An 18839-nucleotide genomic window follows, 5' to 3' on the forward strand; every position below is an offset into this window, starting at 1 on the left:
TTAATTTTGTTTTAAGCATTGGATTGTCTAAACCTTGCAGGTTCCATTTGCAAAGATAAAAATGCCATGCAAAGTGGCAAACTAGTACTTAATAGCTAATTAGGTAATCAGACAGAAAGGAGGGTGAAAGGCATTAAACAGCAGTGCAGCGTGCCCCTGTGGCCATTCCCCTCAACACCAGCCATACTACCTGGGATGCAGTTGTTGCGGGGGGCGGAGGTGGAATGACCGAGCAGAGGAAGGTCACAGCGGTCAGGTCTCTGGCACTGTAGCTCAGAAGGGAAAGGAGGAGAAGAGCCGAGCTGTGGCGTTAGGGGATTCGTTAGTTAGGGGAAAAGCAAAGAGGTTCTGTGGGCGAGAACAAGATTCCCAAATGATATGTTGCCTCCCAGGTGCCAGGGTCCAGGACATCTCGGATCAAGTCCTCTATGCTTTTAGGTGGCATGGTGAGCAACCAGAGGTCATGGTCCATATCGTTACCAACGACATAGGTAGGGAGAGGGATGAGGTTCTGCAAAGTGATTTCAGGGAGTTAGGTGCTAAGTTAAATATTAGGATATATCCAGAAGGTTATTTGGATACTTTGTTCCAGGAGGCTATCACTGGTCTTAGATTAAGTCCTGCTGAATCGGTTACTCAAGGGGAAATAGAGGAACATGATTATCCGTAAAAAATTAACAAAAAGCAGCAGATGCAGTAAATCTAAAATTAAAACAGATGATTACTCTGTGTGGCAGGTACGGGGACCCAGAAGACAGGATTAGAGCAGTATTAGCTATCACATTCGTCTAATGCAATGAAAGCAGACTATGTAAAGGGAAATGAAGAGTGAAAAATGATGACAGAACAGTGGTGCAGAGTTCATTCACACTGCGGGAGTGGAAAGCACTGTGATAATGAGGGAACACTATAGTTAGGAATAAGATACCAACCTTGAACATGAATTCCCAAAGGAAGTATCAGGATATGTGATAAGGGCTGGAAAGGGAGTCTGACATTGGGAAATTCCAGTTTTCATCAACAAGGTGGGAAAGAAATGTGCCGAACCAAAGGAAATGGGGGAGATCTTAAATAGGTTTTTTGCGCCTGTATTTACTAAGGAAGCTAGCATGAAATCTATGGAATTAAGGGAAACAAGTAGTGAGATCATGGAAACTGTACAGATCGAAAAGGAGGAGGTCCTTGCTGTCTTGAGGAAAATTAAAGTGGATAAATCCCCGGGACCTGACAGGGTGTTCCCTCGGACCTTGAAGGAGACTAGTGTTGAAATTGCAGGGGCCCTGGCAGAAATATTTAAAATGTCGCCGTCTACAGGTGAGGTGCCGGAGGATTGGAGAGTGGCTCATGTTGTTCCGTTGTTTAAAAAAGGATCGAAAAGTAATCCGGGAGATTACAGGCTAGTAAGTTTAACGTCGGTAGTAGGTAAGTTATTGGAGGGAGTACTAAGAGACAGAATCTACAAGCATTTGGATAGACAGGGACTTATTAGGGAGAGTCAACATGGCTTTGTGCGTGGTAGGTCATGTTTGACCAATCTATTGGAGTTTTTCGAGGAGGTTACCAGGAAAGTGGATGAAGGGAAGGCAGTGGATATTGTCTACATGGACTTCAGTAAGGCCTTTGACAAGGTCCCGCATGGGAGGTTAGTTAGGAAAATTCATTCGCTAGGTATACATGGAGAGGTGGTAAATTGGATTAGACATTGGCTCGATGGAAGAAGCCAAAGAGTGGTAGTAGAGAATTGCTTCTCCGAGTGGAGGCCTGTGACTAGTGGTGTGCCACAGGGATCAGTGCTGGGTCCATTGTTATTTGTCATCTATATCAATGATCTGGATGATAATGTGGTAAATTGGATCAGCAAATTTGCTGATGATACAAAGATTGGAGGTGTAGTAGACAGTGAGGAAGGTTTTCAGAGCCTGCAGAGGGACTTGGACCAGCTGGAAAAATGGACTGAAAAATGGCAGATGGAGTTTAATACAGACAAGTGTGAGGTATTACAAGCTGGAAGGACAAACCAAGGTAGAACATACAGGGTTAATGGTAAGGCACTGAGGAGTGCAGTGGAACAGAGGGATCTGGGAACACAGATACAAAATTCCCTAAAAGTAGCATCACAGGTAGATAGGGTTGTAAAGAGAGCTTTTGGTACATTGGCCTTTATTAATCAAAGTATTGAGTATAAGAGCTGGAATGTTATGATGAGGTTATATAAGGCATTGGTGAGGCCGAATCTGGAGTATTGTGTTCAGTTTTGGTCACCAAATTACAGGAAGGATATAAATAAGGTTGAAAGAGTGCAGAGAAGGTTTACAAGGATGTCGCCGGGACTTGAGAAACTCAGTTACAGAGAAAGGTTGAATAGATTGGGACTTTATTCCCTGGAGCGTAGAAGAATGAGAGGAGATTTGATAGAGGTATATAAAATTATGATGGGTATAGATAGAATGGATGCAAGCAGGCTTTCTCCACTGAGGCAAGGGGAGAAAAAAACCAGAGGACATGGGTTAAGGGTGAGGGGGGAAAAGTTTAAAGGGAACATTAGGGGGGGCTTCTTCCAACAGAGAGTGGTGGGAGTATAGAATGGGCTGCCAGACGAGTTGGTAAATGTGGGTTCTTTTTTAACATTTAAGAATAAATTGGACAGATACATGGATGGGAGGTGTATGGAGGGATATGGTCCGTGTGCAGGTCAGTGGGACTAGGCAGAAAATGGTTCGGCACAGCCAAGAAGGGCCAAAAGGCCTGTTTCTGTGCTGTAGTTTCTATGGTTTTCTATGGTTTCTATGGAAATGAAGTTCCATCAAGCAAACAGCATTAAACTTGGAAAGCAGCACCATAAAGAATCACTTTTTAAAATTTATTTTATTTATTAAGATACATTGTGGAATAGGCCCTTCCAGCCCTTCAGGTCACCCAGCAACCCCAATTTAACCGTAGCCGAATCACGGGACAATTTACAATGATCGGTTAACAAACCAGCCGGTACGTCTTTAGACTGTGGGAGGAAACCGGAGCACCCGGAGGAAACCCATGCGGTCACGGGGAGAAGGTACAAACTCCTTACGGATAGTGGCAGGAATTGAACCCGGGTCGCTGGTACTGTTTGTCGGATGGGTCAGTAAGCTGGAATGTTAACTCTATTTCAGCCTCCATGGAGGAAGTCTGCCCGTCAAGCACTCCCAGGATGTTCTATCAATGGCAGCAATGCTTCCCCACCCACACCTTTTACGCACACTTCGAAAAGGAGAATAACACTACACCAGTGACCCTGTGACCTCTACCTTGGAGGCTGATGTCCAAACATCCATCAAGAAGGTGAACCTTCGCAAGTGGTCCAATATTGATGGTGTACCTGGCCAGGCACTGAAAGTCTGTGCCAACCAACCAGCTGCAGTGTTCAAGAACACCTTCAACTGCCCACTGCTGCAGGGTGAGGTTCCCAACTGCTTTAAAGGGGCATCAGTCATACCGGTGTCCAAAAAGAGCAGAGCAGCTACCTCTACACTCTTCCCTGTACTGTGGTGCATTGAGAGGCTGGTTATGGCTGGAATTAACTCCTGCCTAAGCAAGGACCTGGACCAACTGCAGTTCACCTACAGGCAACAGGTGTACAGTGGATACAATCTCAAAGGCTCTCCACTCTGCTTTGGAGCAGCCAGACAACAGCAAACCATGTTAGGCTGCAGTTTATCGATGGCAGCTTTGGCATTGAATAACATCACCCCCGCAGTACTACTCACCAAGCTTCAAAGCCTGGGCCTCTGTACCTCCCTCTGCCACTGGATCTCTGACTTCCTGGTTGAGAGACCACAATCCATGTAGATTGGTGATAACACCTTCCCCTCGCACACTGCAAGGATTTGTGCTCAGCCCACTGCCCTACTCTCTCTGCATGCATGACTGTGTGGCTGAATAAATTTGCAGATAACACCACTATTGTTGGTAAAATCGCAGATAGTGACGGGACTGAGAGATTGGGTGGTTGAGTGGTGACACAACAATAATATCTCACTCTAATAATGTCTCCTCTAATTTGTAATGACCAGTGTGTGCAAAAATATTGCGCTGTGAGATTTTTTGCCCAGTGACAACAACGTGTGCGCATTGAATTTTTAAGTGGAAGTAAACCTGAAGCTGTTCTTATCACGGTCCCGGCCGTCCCTTCCGTTTATTTCCCATGTTCTCCTAATTCCCTTTTCCCCATGTTTCTCCTGCTCATGTGTGTGTGTGTCTATCTGTGTGTGTATGTGTGTGTGTGTGAGAATGTGTGTGTGTGTGTGTGTGTGTGTGTCTGTGTGTGTGTGTGTGTGTGTCTATCTGTGTGTGTGTGTGTGTGTGTGTGTGTGTGAGTGTGTGTGTGTCTATCTGTGTGTGTGTGTGTCTGTGTGTGTGTGTGTGTGTGTCTATCTGTGTGTGTGTGTGTGTGTGTGTGTGTGTGTGTGAGTGTGTGTGTGTGTGTCTGTGTGTGTGTGTGTGTGTGTGAGTGTGTGTGTGTGTGTGTGAGTGTGTGTATGTGTGTCTCTGTGTGTGTGTGTGTGTGTGTGTGTGTGTGTGTGTGTGTGTGGACGAGGTGGGCGTGATGTTCCTTTGGTTCTCCCGGACTCCTGATCGCAGCACACCTGAATCTCATCTGCCCTGCAACATAAATACCCCGGCTTTCCATCCACTCATCGCCAGATCGTTGCTTCAGCCAGTGAGGTAGTTCACGTTCGAGGCCGCTTAGAGTTGTGTATTCTAAGTTTTGTTTCCGCGCTGTTGTTTGTCTGTGGTAACTCGGTCTCTCTGAGTTAACAGGAACATTGCATGCCCGTTCATCCTCCTGCCTGCCGTTCCCCTTCAGCCACGCTCACACCCTTGTCTGCATCCCTGCTCTGCCTCGTCCCTCCACCCGCCTGCACTCTCCCCGGGCTCAGTGGTTAAACGCCGCGCTCTCACCGCAGCGACCCACGTTCATTCGCTCTCTCCTCTGCTTTCCTCGGCCTAATCCTCACTCCCCTGCCTTCCCGGCAACCATTAATGAACACTTGTCAGAGTACTCTCGCTCCGTGTCTGCCCTGCGTTTGGGTTCACCTGTTCCCCGCAATAATTCTAGGGACAATAATCTACCGAGTCCAGTTTGTTTCTCATTATTTAAAAAAAGAAAATAATACACAACCAGCAGACTGAATGACTTCGGCTCACAGACAACACGACATGCGTCACTGTTTACTTCTGTGGGCAGTTTAAACTCCTTTGTGCGCTAGTAGCAAAAGATGCGTGCACGCGCACACCTCAGAGGGAACATTGCACTCTGCATCAGCAAGACCAAGGGATAGTCTGGGCCTCAGGAAGGGAACGCCAGAACACACACCAGTCCTCATTAGCGGTCAGCAACAGAAAGGATGAGCAGCTTTAAGTTCCTGCACGGCAATATCTCAGAGGATTTAACCTGAGCCCAACACAGTGATACGGACATGAAGAAGGCTCTCTACTGGCTCTACTTTGTTAGGAGTCTGAAGAAATTTGGTACGTCACCGAGACTCTTGTGAATTTCTATCAAGGTACGGTGGAGTGCGTTCTGACTGGACTGGCTGCATCACAGCCTGCTGTGAAAGCTCCAGTGTGCAGTATCGTAAGAGGCCGCATACGGCTGTAGGTTTAGCCGGCTCCATCACAGGCACAACCTTCCCCACCGTCAAGGACATCTTCAAGAAGGCGTAATCCATCACTGACCTTCGCCATCTGGGACATGCCCTCCACTTCTTACTACCATTCCTGGAGGAGGCACAGGAGCCCAAAGATTGACACTCAATGATTCGGGAGCAACTTCTTCCCCTCCCCCATCTGATGTCTGAATGGTCCATGTGTGAAAGCAAGGGCTAAGATGGAATCCAGGAAAGCACAGAATCCAGAAAGCGTGCAGTCAGCCCCAGCAAGAAAGGCCTACGAGGAGCATAGCTTCCCTTTGCACAGCAAGGGACTGGAGGCATTTGACACACGGAGACAAGATAAGAAAGTAATCAAAAGATGCAAGGCACACACCAACCAAGGGGCAATTACGTACCTAACTTCGAAGTTATTATCTTTGGTTGTTAGCTTGTAATTTCTATTGATTTCTAACTCCTGTATTGTGAATAGCAATTGATCTTGCAAGTAAGGAATCTGAATGTGTGTGGTAAACCATATATCTGTTGTAACTGGGTTAACTGTCTGGACACGCCCCTCTGCTGACTGCCCCTGTATAAAGGTGTTTCGCCTTGCCCCTCCCCCTCAGTCCGGGGGCAGACAGTGAATAAAAGCTTTTCAGTATTTTACCCTACTTCAGTCTTTTGGAGTTATTGAAGGTGCTTCAATTTTATTCACTGTAATTTTAAAGCATGGAACGCGCTCTGAGACCCAACAAGTTAGACCTTGACCCGCAAACACCTGAAGCTGGAAACGCTTTCGAACTCTGGCTGGCCTGCTTCGAAGCGTACCTAGAGGAGATTAAAGCGACCCACACCATAGCGAAGTGCAGAGTTCTGCTCTCCAGGGTCAGTCCAAGGGTCTATTCGCTGATCAGAGACCAGCCAAGCTACAACGGCGCAATGAGCGTACTCAAAGGACAATACCTGTGGCCAATAAACAGTGTCTACGCACGACATCGTTTAGCGGCTCAAAACCAGCAGCCCGAGGAATCAAGTGCTGAGTTCATCCAGGCCCTACGGACACTCGTGCAAGCCTGCAATTGCTAAGAACTGACGGCAGTACAGCATGCAGAACTCCTAATGAGAGACGCCTTCGTCACGGGGATTAGGTCAGTGTACGTGCGCCAGCAGCTGCTGGAAAAAGCCAATCTTACCCTAAGTGCGGCGATCGAGCTGGCTGATACATTGGAGGCTGCTCTGCGCAACTCTGAGGCTCTCCAGGCACGCGATCCCCCAATAGCCTCGTTGGCGCTGCAGATCCTGCAACCCGCCGGCGAATCGACCTCGGCTGCCGCCAGTCGCGAGTCCGCGAAGTGCTACTTCTGCGGACTCAAGAAGCACCCCCGGAAACGCTGCCTGGCTTGACAAGCTACCTGCTCCAGCTGCGGAAAGAAGGGCCACTGGACTTCTTCCAGTTTGGTGTACTGCACTCACTGGTCACCTTGGAGAAATCTAATTCACTTTACAGAACACAATACAAGGGGTACGGAGGCATGGGTCAATGGGACTAGGCAGAATAACAGTTCAGCATGGACTAGATGGGCCAAAGGGCCAGTTTGTCTGCTGTAGTGCTCCATGACTCTATAACATCTCCATTTCCCAAAGATGGCTCGGTGCTTCAAATTGTCCTTTAATTTCCCATCCCACTCCCACACTGGCTTCTTTGTCTTTGTGCTCTTGTGTAAATCCAACAAAATCCAGTACAAGCCTGTTCATTTTTCACTGGGTAGGTTACAGCCTTCAAGACACCGACTGCAAACATTTCAGATAACTGGTCTTTACGATTTGTTTCAGAATGAAAGGTCATCAGACTCTCCAGAAACTCTGAGTTCTCTTTCATTTAAGATTTCCAACAGCTGCAGTGGTTCATATCTCAGAGTTGGATCTCTGTTGTTTTCCTTCAACTGCCCTGTGCCCATTTCTGTCTATTCACATCCACTCCATACAGACTAACGGTGATGAACCGGCTGTCACTGCACTCTCCCAGCAGACCCCTCCACTGCTCGTGTCATTTAGTCATTCCCGGTCTTCGCTCTATCATCGACATTATCTTCATTCTCGCCATCCCTCCCCATTCTCTGCTACTGGAGACACACCCGATTTCTAACTTCACCCAGTTCTGGTGGAAAATCAGTGACCTAAAGCATTAACTCTGTCTTTCTCTCCACTGATGCTGCCATGTCCACTGTTTGCAGTAGGTCACCTTTATTGTCACAGGCATACCCAGGGAATAAATGCCATGAAAATTAGCTTTTTGCAACGGCAGCAAAATACATCATAAGCATAAATTGCACAATTAACATAACTTAGAGACAAAACAAAGTGGCATCATTAGTGTAAGTGCAGTCTATACACTGTAGTTTTGTGGAGAATTAGGGCTTTTCAGGTTGGTTTAAGAAAGAGATGTTTTTGAATTTAGAGGAGTTGGTCTCCAGGCTGCCGCACCTCCTGCCTGGTGGCAACAACAAGAAGATGGCTAGGTGGGTGCTGCCTTCCTGAGATACTGAGTTACAGAGCAATACAGCACCAATACAGGCCCTTACCCCAACCAGTCCAGCTGACCACACTGCCCACTCAGTTGTTGGAAATGACTGATATTAAAAGAGCTTGTATAAATTACAGCAATTTCACTCACATCGACTGATACAAATAGTTAATTGTCAAGAAAAGTGAATCCGATGGGTGATAGTCACTTATGAATTATGGGTGTAAATTCAAATGCCAGTGATTGCTGGGAGAATTATCTATGGTGGGTGTAACCACGGTATGAGTGAGGGAGCACGCAGTTCCACCACAGATACACTTGGTGGCGCTACAGTATTTGGCTGAAAGATACGTGTGCCAAAATGAAAAAGAATTACGGAAAAAAATCCAGGCACAGATACCTAATTTGTTTTTAATTCGATGAATTATGTTCATCTTCAAGGGGCAGTGCCTCAGGAGGGCCGCATCCATCACTGAAGAACCCCATATCTGGGAAATAGTCGCTTCTTGTTCCTACAGCTGGGAAGGATGACGAAGGCCAATACTCATTGAATCAGAGACATCCTCTTCCCCTCAGTCGTCACGTTAATGAACAGTCCATGAACCCATGAACACTGTCTCATTATTCCATTTTTATCTGCACTCTCTTTATTTTTGTTATTTATATTAATTTTTTGTCTTTACACGTGACACTGCCACAAAACAACACATTCCATGCTGCCTTAGTGATAATAAATTTGATTCTAATTCTGATTCAGGAGCTGGGAAGTGGAACATTGAAGACTGACAGACGTCACTAGGTTTTGGAATGCTGTGCCATTCTAAGAAAACGGAAAGCAGGAAAGATCAACTCAAAATCAAAGGATCAGTCATGATCTTATTAAATGATGGAGTAATTTTGAGGAGTCAAATGGTCAACTCTGTTTCTGTTTCACATGAGGCTGTAAATATTCTAGCCTCTGTCTGTTTACAGAGACCTAAAATAGCCTTGGCCTGTTTGTGTCGAGGAACACGTTGGGCAGTGGAGGGTAGGTTTTAATAATTTATGTAGAAATTAAATACAATTTAGAGTATTTGCTCCTGTTAACTGCCAATTACCTGTAACCCTAAAAATAGAAGCTGCATTTGTCTTATCAGGGAACAGGAACAAATGCTCCGCTGTTGTATTTTTTTATCTGACAGACTAACAGCTGTTGTAAATGCACAGTTTAATAATCAGCTTTCCACTGTTATTGCAAGAGAAGCTTTTCATTAACACTTTTTTTTCTGCTGTCAGGCTACGAAAACAGGAAAGGAAAGCCAGGGATTTTTGTCAGTACAGAGCTGCTCTGATTTTCTAGCGGCAATGAAGCTTGGCTGTACAATCTTTATTGACAGCTGTTCACTGTGTCCTGACTCGAGCCCCCAGGCAATGAATTCCACTATGAACACTTACCAGATGCATTTTTAATTTATTCTGATCCAGTATTTATCCATCAAGCAGCATAATTAAAACAGTTAAAACATTACCTCACAAATTGTTGGATCCAGCTGGGTGCAAATTAATTGGGTCTCAGTTTAGATATTAACTAAATCATGGCGCCTTTGACAAGGCTGTACTAAAACAGTGCTGTACTGGTGTCTCAGCCAAGACTTTGCACTTAAACTGGGGTGGGCTCAAACTCAAATCTCTCTGATCAGATGTATCGGCCTGCTCATCCATAATAATACACGATTTGTGTGTGTGTGCGGGTGTGTATGTGGGACATTATTGTTCTTGTTACATTATCTTTTCTGCATTTTCTTCAGCGTAGTTGACAACAGATTGTGACAAATTACCCTGTTACTTTTTGCGGATTTAATATACAGAGGAAAGGATTGCATTCACGCACAGCACAAGGACAGACAACTTAGCCCAATCAGTCCATGCACACTGTTACCATGTCACAATCAGGACTCCTTTCATAAACTTGAATTCATCCAGAACCTTTCTAAGGTGCCTTTGTCCCAACCCAATCTAAATTCTATTCCTCGGTGCTTTTAAGCCCCATTGTAACTTGGTTCTGCATGGTCATTTCAATGATCTCAGGGTTCAGCCAGTGCTAATTCTGTAGTTAATTGGCTGAGCTCATAACTGGTGTAGTATGTTGAGAGGATAGCAGCAGTTAAACAAATCTGGTCAGTTCAAAATAGGTCCATACTATTTGTAGGGACCTACATTCTGATTGTAGAAGCCACCGGCTTCATGTGCCTCACAGTGGCAAATATCACCTCGAGGGCACAGCAGATGGGGCTGCTGCCCAATAGCTCCGGTCACCTGTGACCCTGACCTCGGGTGCCGTCTGTATGACGTTTGCACCTTTTTCCTGTGACCATGTGGGTTTCCCCAAGTGCTCTCCTTGTCATCCCGTATACGAAAGACATGCAGGTTGGGAGGTGGGTGGTAGGAGCATCAGAGGGGAGTTGATGAGAATTCTCCAAGAGCCTTCTCTGCACAGTTTACACTTATGACCGCGGGGCTAAGCACGACTCCAACGCGATATCCAAGTTTGCTGACAACACCGACGTTGTAGTGCGAATCGGAGGTGGTGATGAATCAGCATATAGGAGGGGGATTGAAAATCTGGCAGAGTGGTGCCATAACAACGACCTCTTACCCAAGGAGCTGATTATTGACTTCAGGAGAAGGAGGTCCATGAGCCATTCCTCATCAGATGATCAGAGGTGGAGAGAGACAGCAATCTGGTCTGAAATCTCTGGAGGTGAAGGCCCCGAGTCCTCGGCTTTGCTTGTTGCTCGGCGGCCAGGACGGGGTCGAAGTGCTCGGCAGAGGATGGCGCTCAGTGCTCGGTGTCACAGGGCTGGTCGGAGGCTCGAAGTTTTCGGACGGACTCAGAGTCGGCTGTGGTTGGGTGCTTCCAATGGGGCTGCATCGGCAAGTTTGCAGCGCTTGGAGGTTCATGGCAGGGAGAGTTTCTCCCTTCTACCGTCTGCGTGAGATGATGAGGCTGTCGGAACTTTGAGACTTTTTTTACCGTGCCCATGGTCTGCTCTTTATCAAATTACGGTATTGCTTTGCACTGTTGTAACTATATCTTATAATTATGTGGTTTTTGTCTGTTTTTCAGTTGATTTGTCTTGTGTTTCTTGTGATATCATTCTGAAGGAACATCGTATCATTTTTTAATGCATGCATTTCTAAATGACAATAAACGAGGACTGAGTGCCCTCATAATCTAATCTAATCTAAAAAATTTGAGTATGCCAGCAAAAAATAAGTCTCAGGGTTGTATATGGTGGCATATATGTACTTTGATAATAAATTTACTTTGAACTTATGTACTGTACATATGACAATAAACTCAGCTTTGACCTGGACTTTGAAACATACAAAATCCTTACAAGGCTTGACAGGCTAGATGCAAAGTCTGACTGTAAACTCTTAAAATTCTCTTGAAAGGGAAATCAAACCATGGTGCCCCTAGTGTAATATAGTTTCCAAATTCCAAGGAAGGCAATGGCACAAAATTCATATCTTCTTTCAATTACAATAGCATTTCAGACAAATAACATATGATTGCACTGATTCATTGTTGCTGGGGCCTCTAGTCTGTGTTGCACTTGGGTAAATAATGAGGCATAGTTTGCTCTATTGTAGTGAAGCTCATGGCCCTCTGACAAATATTCTAGCAAAACTCATTATTTTTAAAAGCGTCTCTCAGATCTCATTCTACTGTACTGGAAACAAAGATATATACCTGAGATTGATATATTTTTGTAAATTGTATGAAGGAATATTAGGCAAAGCTGCCTATGTCAAATAGGTCACAGATCTGCCATGCTCTTATTAAATGACGAGTGAGCCTCTTGAGCAGGAGAAACCATCCTATTCTATGTTCTCAAAGGGATTTTGCAAAGGACCAGACTGGATAATGTTGGAAATGAATTGCTGCATAGTGAGAAATGGTACGATCAAGAATGATTTGCTTAAGAGTTTCAAATAGCAATTCAACTAATTTCTTGTTTCAATTATGAGCAAAGAGTTTATCTCTTTGTTTTAACTGATGACATATCTCTTATTTGTCTTCCTTTATCTGAATGTTTTAAATGGTATGGAAATTGAAAGACTTCAGTAAAGTCCCATATAGCATGATATTGCCTTTACAAGCACAGAAACAACCCTGGTTCCAGTTTTAATTTCAGCTACTGTATCTCGAAAGCTGTTGTATGCAATTACAAGATGTCTGTCATTGTAAAACAGGAGAGGTCAGCATCTATCTGTCACACCTACACCTGTGCGGGAACTGAATGAGACCAAGGAGAAGATTCATTCAATCTGCGGCTGATGTTTAAAATCGTTTATAGCTTTAAATACTTATGAACAAGACATCACATTGGATAATAGTTGAAAAGATTTTCCCATGTTTTTTAGATGCTGTTTGTTTACAATGGCAGTCTGCAAACAGCTAATATATTTGTATTACACTTGCCAAAGTGAGCAAGGGTAAAAGAGAGGCATCATTTATCCATACCTAAACCAGACATTAGAAACATTGTTTATGTCCTAATACACACAGTCATCACTCCGTATCCTGACCCCAGCCATCCCCACAGGGTCCAAATGACCACATCACATGAGCCTAGAACCATTCCTGGTCTGCAGACCAAGCCACAACACTGTTGGTGCCCTCTTGAAGGCTGCTGTGATAAAGGCAAAGGCCATATTTGGGTCTCCTCCTCACCGCCGGGCCCACGTTGCTTCAACAGGAACACTAACAAGGCACCCTTGATTCAGTCCTCGCCATTCATGTGCCTGATCCATGTACCCCGTCTGACCCAATGCCCAAAAGTAATACTGCCCAATTTCTAGGCCAGTTACATTTGTGCTTTACTATAATCAATCTGAGCGGCAGCACAAGTGGAAAATAGTCTATGCATCTCCACTCTAGAACCAGTGACACCCCGGCTTCAGCTATGGAACTGCTCTCTGTCGACGATGTTTATGCAAGTACACGTTTGGAGTTTGAGCTCTGAATCGTTTCTGGCTCATTCCTAAGGTGAACAGGAGTATGGACTTTACATCTAACATCTGTAGGGTTAGGTGCACCATTAGCTTCAATGGACAACACCAGCCCCAGGCCACAGAGCTCGGTGACAAGACCCTGGAGAACTTAGACCACTTTCTGAGCTTTGGGAACCACTTCTCGATGAAGGTAACATTGTAAACGTGCCAGCACAAATATGAAGAGAAGAGCATTTGAGGATAAACATTTCAAACTGGGCACCTTGCTCACTAACTACCAGGCAGCAGTGATATCTCTCATCTAACTGGTTTAAAAAGCAAACAGAGCCTGTCTGCACTTGTCTGCAAAGCAGTAGATTGGCTGGGTTATTAGAAACTTCGCAAGGGTCAATAGAAAGAAGTTAGGTTTAAGCAGAGCGGCCATTGTTCTTAAATCAATATGTAGCTAGTCCGACAGCAAGAGAGGCTGTAATAGACCTGGTGTTGAGACATAAGCCTGGCCTGGTAACTGACCTCGAAGTTGGTTAACAGCTGGGGACAGTAACCACAACTCCTTAAGTTTTAAGACGGCTATAGATAAGGATAAATATGGACCTTACAGAAGAATATTTGGAGCAGGGCAAATTATGAGAGCATTAGGTAGGAACTATGGAGGGGTAATTGGGAACAGTTGTTTCTAGGCAAGTCCACATCTGACATATGGAGGGTGTTTAAAGGCCAACTGCACAGAGTACAGGACAGGTATGTACCAGTTAGAAGGAAGGACAGGATGGCAAGATAGGAGAATCTAGGCTGTCATAGTCTCATAAAGTCATAGACTCCTACAGCACACAAACAGTACACTTGGCCCATCTAGTCTGTACCAAACCATTAATCTGCCTAGTTCTACCGACCTGCACCTGGAACATGGTCCTCCATATCCCTTACATCCATGTATCTAACCAAAATTCTCTTAAGTGTTGAAATTGATCCACTTGCACTGGCAGCTCATTCCACACTTTCTCTACCCTCTGAGTAAAGAAGTTTCCCCTCATGTTCTCCTTGAACTTTTCACTTTTCACCTTTAACCTATGACCTCTAGCTGTAGTCTCACCAACCTCAGTGGAAAAAAGCCTACTTGTATTTATCCTATCTATCGCCCACATAATTTTGTATATGTCTATGAAATCTCCTCTCCATCTTCTACGTTCTAGGAAATAAAGGCCTAAACTATTCAACTTTTCCCTACAACTGGCAAAATCTTGTCTGCACTCTTTCAATCTCATTTACATCTTTCCGGTAGGTAGGGGACCAAAACTACACACTATACTCCAAATTAGGTCTCATCAGTTCCTGTATGCACTGATCCAAGTTGCTTCCTAGGCAGGAGTTGATAATGTGGCACTTGGGGGGCGGGGGCGGGGGCGGGGGCGGGGTGACTTGTGCTATTTGTTGTTTTTGTGTTAAAATGCTTTCGTGGGGTTATGGTGGGATGTTCAAGTTTATTTGGTGTTACATTTTAGCTTGGGTTATTCAGTTATTCGCATGTGTGTTTGTGGGTCACCTTAACTATCACCTCCCCCGTCTGTATGGTGGCTGAGTGGGCTCTCTCCCCAGGTCATAGCTCCTTCTCTGTTTTTTTTTTGATTATCACAAAAAACAGTTGTCAAGTTAAACAAACTTCCTCATCTGTCACCATGGACCAAATGTCACAACATGTTTCCTCATCACCCTCTCAAAACATTTCATCACTCTGGCTATAAGTGGAACTGGAGGATAGTCACTGAGGCAGGTTACCACGTTCTTCTTAGGCACCAGTATAACTGAAGCCTGCTTCAGACTGCCAAAGCGAGAGGTTAAAGACCTCAGTGAACACACCAACCAGTTGATCAGCACAGGTCTTTAGTACTCGGCCAGGTACACCATCTGGGCTGGGTGCTTTCCGAGGGTTCACACTCCTGAACGATGCTCTAACGTTGACTCATTTATGAAGAAGCAAAGAAGTGATGGGAAGGGGTTTCTATTAAAACATGTTTTTTTCAGATATGAATAAGACTGATGACAGAATATTTATTGCACACCAACTTTGTATATGATCTTTAACCTTAAACCACATTAAGTGATTCATGGTAAACAGGAACTGAGGGAGTCCTGGGTCAAAGCGGTTGCATTTCAGATAAAAACTTTCTTTACTCTCTCAGGCGCTGGCAATACATCTCTAGATCCTATTATGAGGAGTAGGTGAGTTCACCTGAGTGTCCTGGGGTTAACATTATTAATCAACATTATTTGGTCAATATCATGTTGCTATTCATGAAGCAAATTCACTACAGACAAATTGGTGGCTGCATTTCCAATACCATTTCATGATTGAACCTCAAAGTATTTCAGAGACTATAAAATGGACATCCTGAGGCTCATTAAAATCACTAAAGAAAAACATGTGTTTATATTGTTATTGAGCTCTGAATTTAGTGGCATGCTGACAATTGACCAGGTTTACTTAATCATATTTTTCATCAAATTTGAACTCAGTCTTTATTACTTCAGCATTATAATCAATAGTCAAATATACTCCATGACTGGAAATGAGATAGGCAGGAGAAATGGATGTTCACTTATCTTTGGTTGTTGCAGCACAATAATTAGAAGACAAAGACCTGTATGTCTCACTTTTAAAACCAGAGTTATGTCCAACAAAAATGCTGGGCTCAGGCCAGATATGGATCACCAATCTAACTCCAACAGAGGATACAAAATGAATAAATAGGGCTCTCTGTTGCTATGTTTCCTAATCAAAATGCAATTAATGGACATATTCTAACATCACATTCAATATTAGTGTTAAGCTTGGGTAAGGTACAGAAAATGGAAATCCCTTTGTGCTTTACTTCAAAGCTAAACCTCAGCATTATACAGTCTTCTATACAAGTGACATTTCCATTTTGCACACTAGCCATTCCTGCAAGCTCCCTAGGTGAATCTGTCAATTTATAAAGGAGAGTTTCTATTGCAGCTTCATGTTTATTGGAAGTGGGAGCAGTTCTGTTTTGAGCTCTCTCCAAATACGTTGGAGTGAGGAGACTTTCAGCAGCAAGCTGGAAATCTATACAACTCTGGGCATTTGCTCTTGTTTTGAACATTAAATGTCTTTAAAACACAAATAAATCGCATTAAGACCATGAACTTCTGAAGTTACATCCCATTGTGTTACTTCGCTTAAAATTTTGTTCTTGCAGAGTTAGAAATTACACAGCCTGTGCAGCATTTGCATAGGTATGATAGTAATGATTCTGGGTTTGATACGATGCTGTATCGTGGAGCACAGGTAGATGTTAGCTTTGAGAAGAATAAAAATTACCTTCAGCTTGGAAATGTTGCACGATTTTAGTGACTAAGACCTTACATTTTTGGACTGTGGAAGAAAACCAGAGCAGAGCAGTCAGAGGAAACCCACACGGCTCATGTTTAGAATGTACACGTTCCTTAAAGAGGGCACTGGAATTGAACTCCAAACTCCACAATGCCCGAGCTGTAATAGCGTCACGCTAACTGCTACACTACTGTAGTGCCTTAAGTAAACAACAGGAGCGGGTCCACCTCCAGAATAATGTTTTCTCCCACACCAACAACTATATCCTGTCCCACCCATGGTAGGGCCAACACAGGCTCCTCATCGGCTTCATCAGCCACTGCAGGTGCTCAGAACCGGAATGGGAGGAAGGGACAGCCAAAGAGCAGCGGGGATAGTGAATTAGGCTTGCGGAGGTCAAGTGATCTTTGACTGTTTCTCTATTCTCAAAAGGACTCTACAGAGAACACAGAATCAAAGTTCAACTACCTTCGAAAGGAATGAACGATTTGCTGCCCAACAGAAACAGAATAATTGGAAATGATTTGCGTCAGAACTTCATGCAGGAATTCAAGTAATTTCTTGTTCTAATTTTGAACAATAGTTTATCCCTTTATCTGAGCTGACTACAAAACTCTGAGCAAATACCTTTCTTTATTTGAATTCTTTTAGTTGTACAGAAATGAACAAACAATGCCTTAGATGTCCCTGAAGACCTTGGTACTCTGATCCTGCTTCCATAAGCATACAAACAATGCTCATTCCAGTTTTATTTTTAGCTATCACAGAAGCCGCTTTATACCAAAATATAAAAGTTCAGTCATCATGCTAGGCATATGTTCAGCACATTTCCTCAAGAGCTGTTTGAGGCTTTATAATGGTTTTTGTAAACCCAACACCATTAGACTGGCAACACACATCAAAGTTGCTGGTGAACGCAGCAGGCCAGGCAGCATCTCTAGGAAGAGGTACAGTCGACGTTTCGGGCTGAGACCCTTCATCAGGACTAACTGAAGGAAGAGCTAGTAAGAGATTTGAAAGTGGGAGGGGGATGGGGAGATCCAAAATGATAAGAGAAGATGGGGGGCGGGGGGATGGAGCCAAGAGCTGGACAGGTGATAGGCAAAAGGGATATGAGAGGATCATAGGACAGGAGGCCCAGGGAGAAGGAAAAGGGTGAGGGGGGGAAAACCCAGAGGATGGGCAAGGGGTGTAGTCAGAGGGGCAGAGGGAGAAAAAGGAGAGTGAGAGAAAGAATGTGTGTATATAAATAAATAACGGATGGGGTACGAGGGGGAGGTGGGGCCTTAGCAGAAGTTAGAGAAGACAATGTTCATGCCATCAGGTTGGAGGCTACCCAGACGGAATATAAGGTGTTGTTCCTCCAACCTGAGTGTGTGGCTTCATCTTTGCAGTAGAGGAGGCCATGGATAGACATGTCAGAATGGGAATGGGATGTGGAATTAAAATGTGTGGCCACTGGGAGATCCTGCTTTCTCTGGCAGACAGAGCGTAGGTGTTCAGCAAAACAATCTCCCAGTCTGCGTCGGGTCTCGCCAATATATAGAAGGCCACATGTGTGTTACTTGAATTTCCAGTATCTGCAGAATTCCTCATGTTTGCACCATTAGACTGGGTTGTTTATAGTTTAACAGTATTGAAATAAAGACAGCTTGTAATTGGTAATTGGCTATTATTGTCACATATACCTAAGTATAATGGAAAGCTATTGTTTGTATGGCATCAAGACAGACAAAAGTACTTTGAGGTAGTAGAAAAGGAAGAAAGCACAATGTAGATCATAGTGCTGCAGTTCCAATGGAAGGGCAGAGTGGGTGGACAAGTACAGTACAAGGGCCATACCAAGGTAGACTGAAAGGTCAGGAGTACATCATAACTGTATAAGAGCTCTGTTCGAGCGTGATTACTGTCAGACAGAAGCTGTCATTAAGCTTAGAGATACATGCTCTCTTGCTTTTGAATCTTCTACCCAGTGTGAGGAGGGAGAAGAGAGACTGACTGGGGTGGGATAGGGGTTGTTGATTATACACACAAGAAATTCTGCAGAAGCTGGAAATCCAGAGCAGTACAACACAAAATGGTGGATGAACTCAGCAGGTCAGGCAGCTTATATGGAAATGCAGAAAATGCCTGTGCTTCAGGCCAAGACTCCTTTCAGGGTTGGAAAGGAAGGGGGAAGACACCAAAATAAAAAGGTGGGGAAAGGGGAAGGAGGATTGCCAGAAGGTGACAGGTGAAGCCAGGTGGGTGGGAAAGATAAATAGCGGGAGAGGAAGGAATCTGTTAGGAGAGGAGAGTGGACTATAGGAGAAAGGGGAGGAGGAGGGGACCC

Source organism: Mobula hypostoma, chromosome 1 (assembly GCF_963921235.1).
Source record: "Mobula hypostoma chromosome 1, sMobHyp1.1, whole genome shotgun sequence".
Taxonomy (NCBI): domain Eukaryota; kingdom Metazoa; phylum Chordata; class Chondrichthyes; order Myliobatiformes; family Myliobatidae; genus Mobula; species Mobula hypostoma.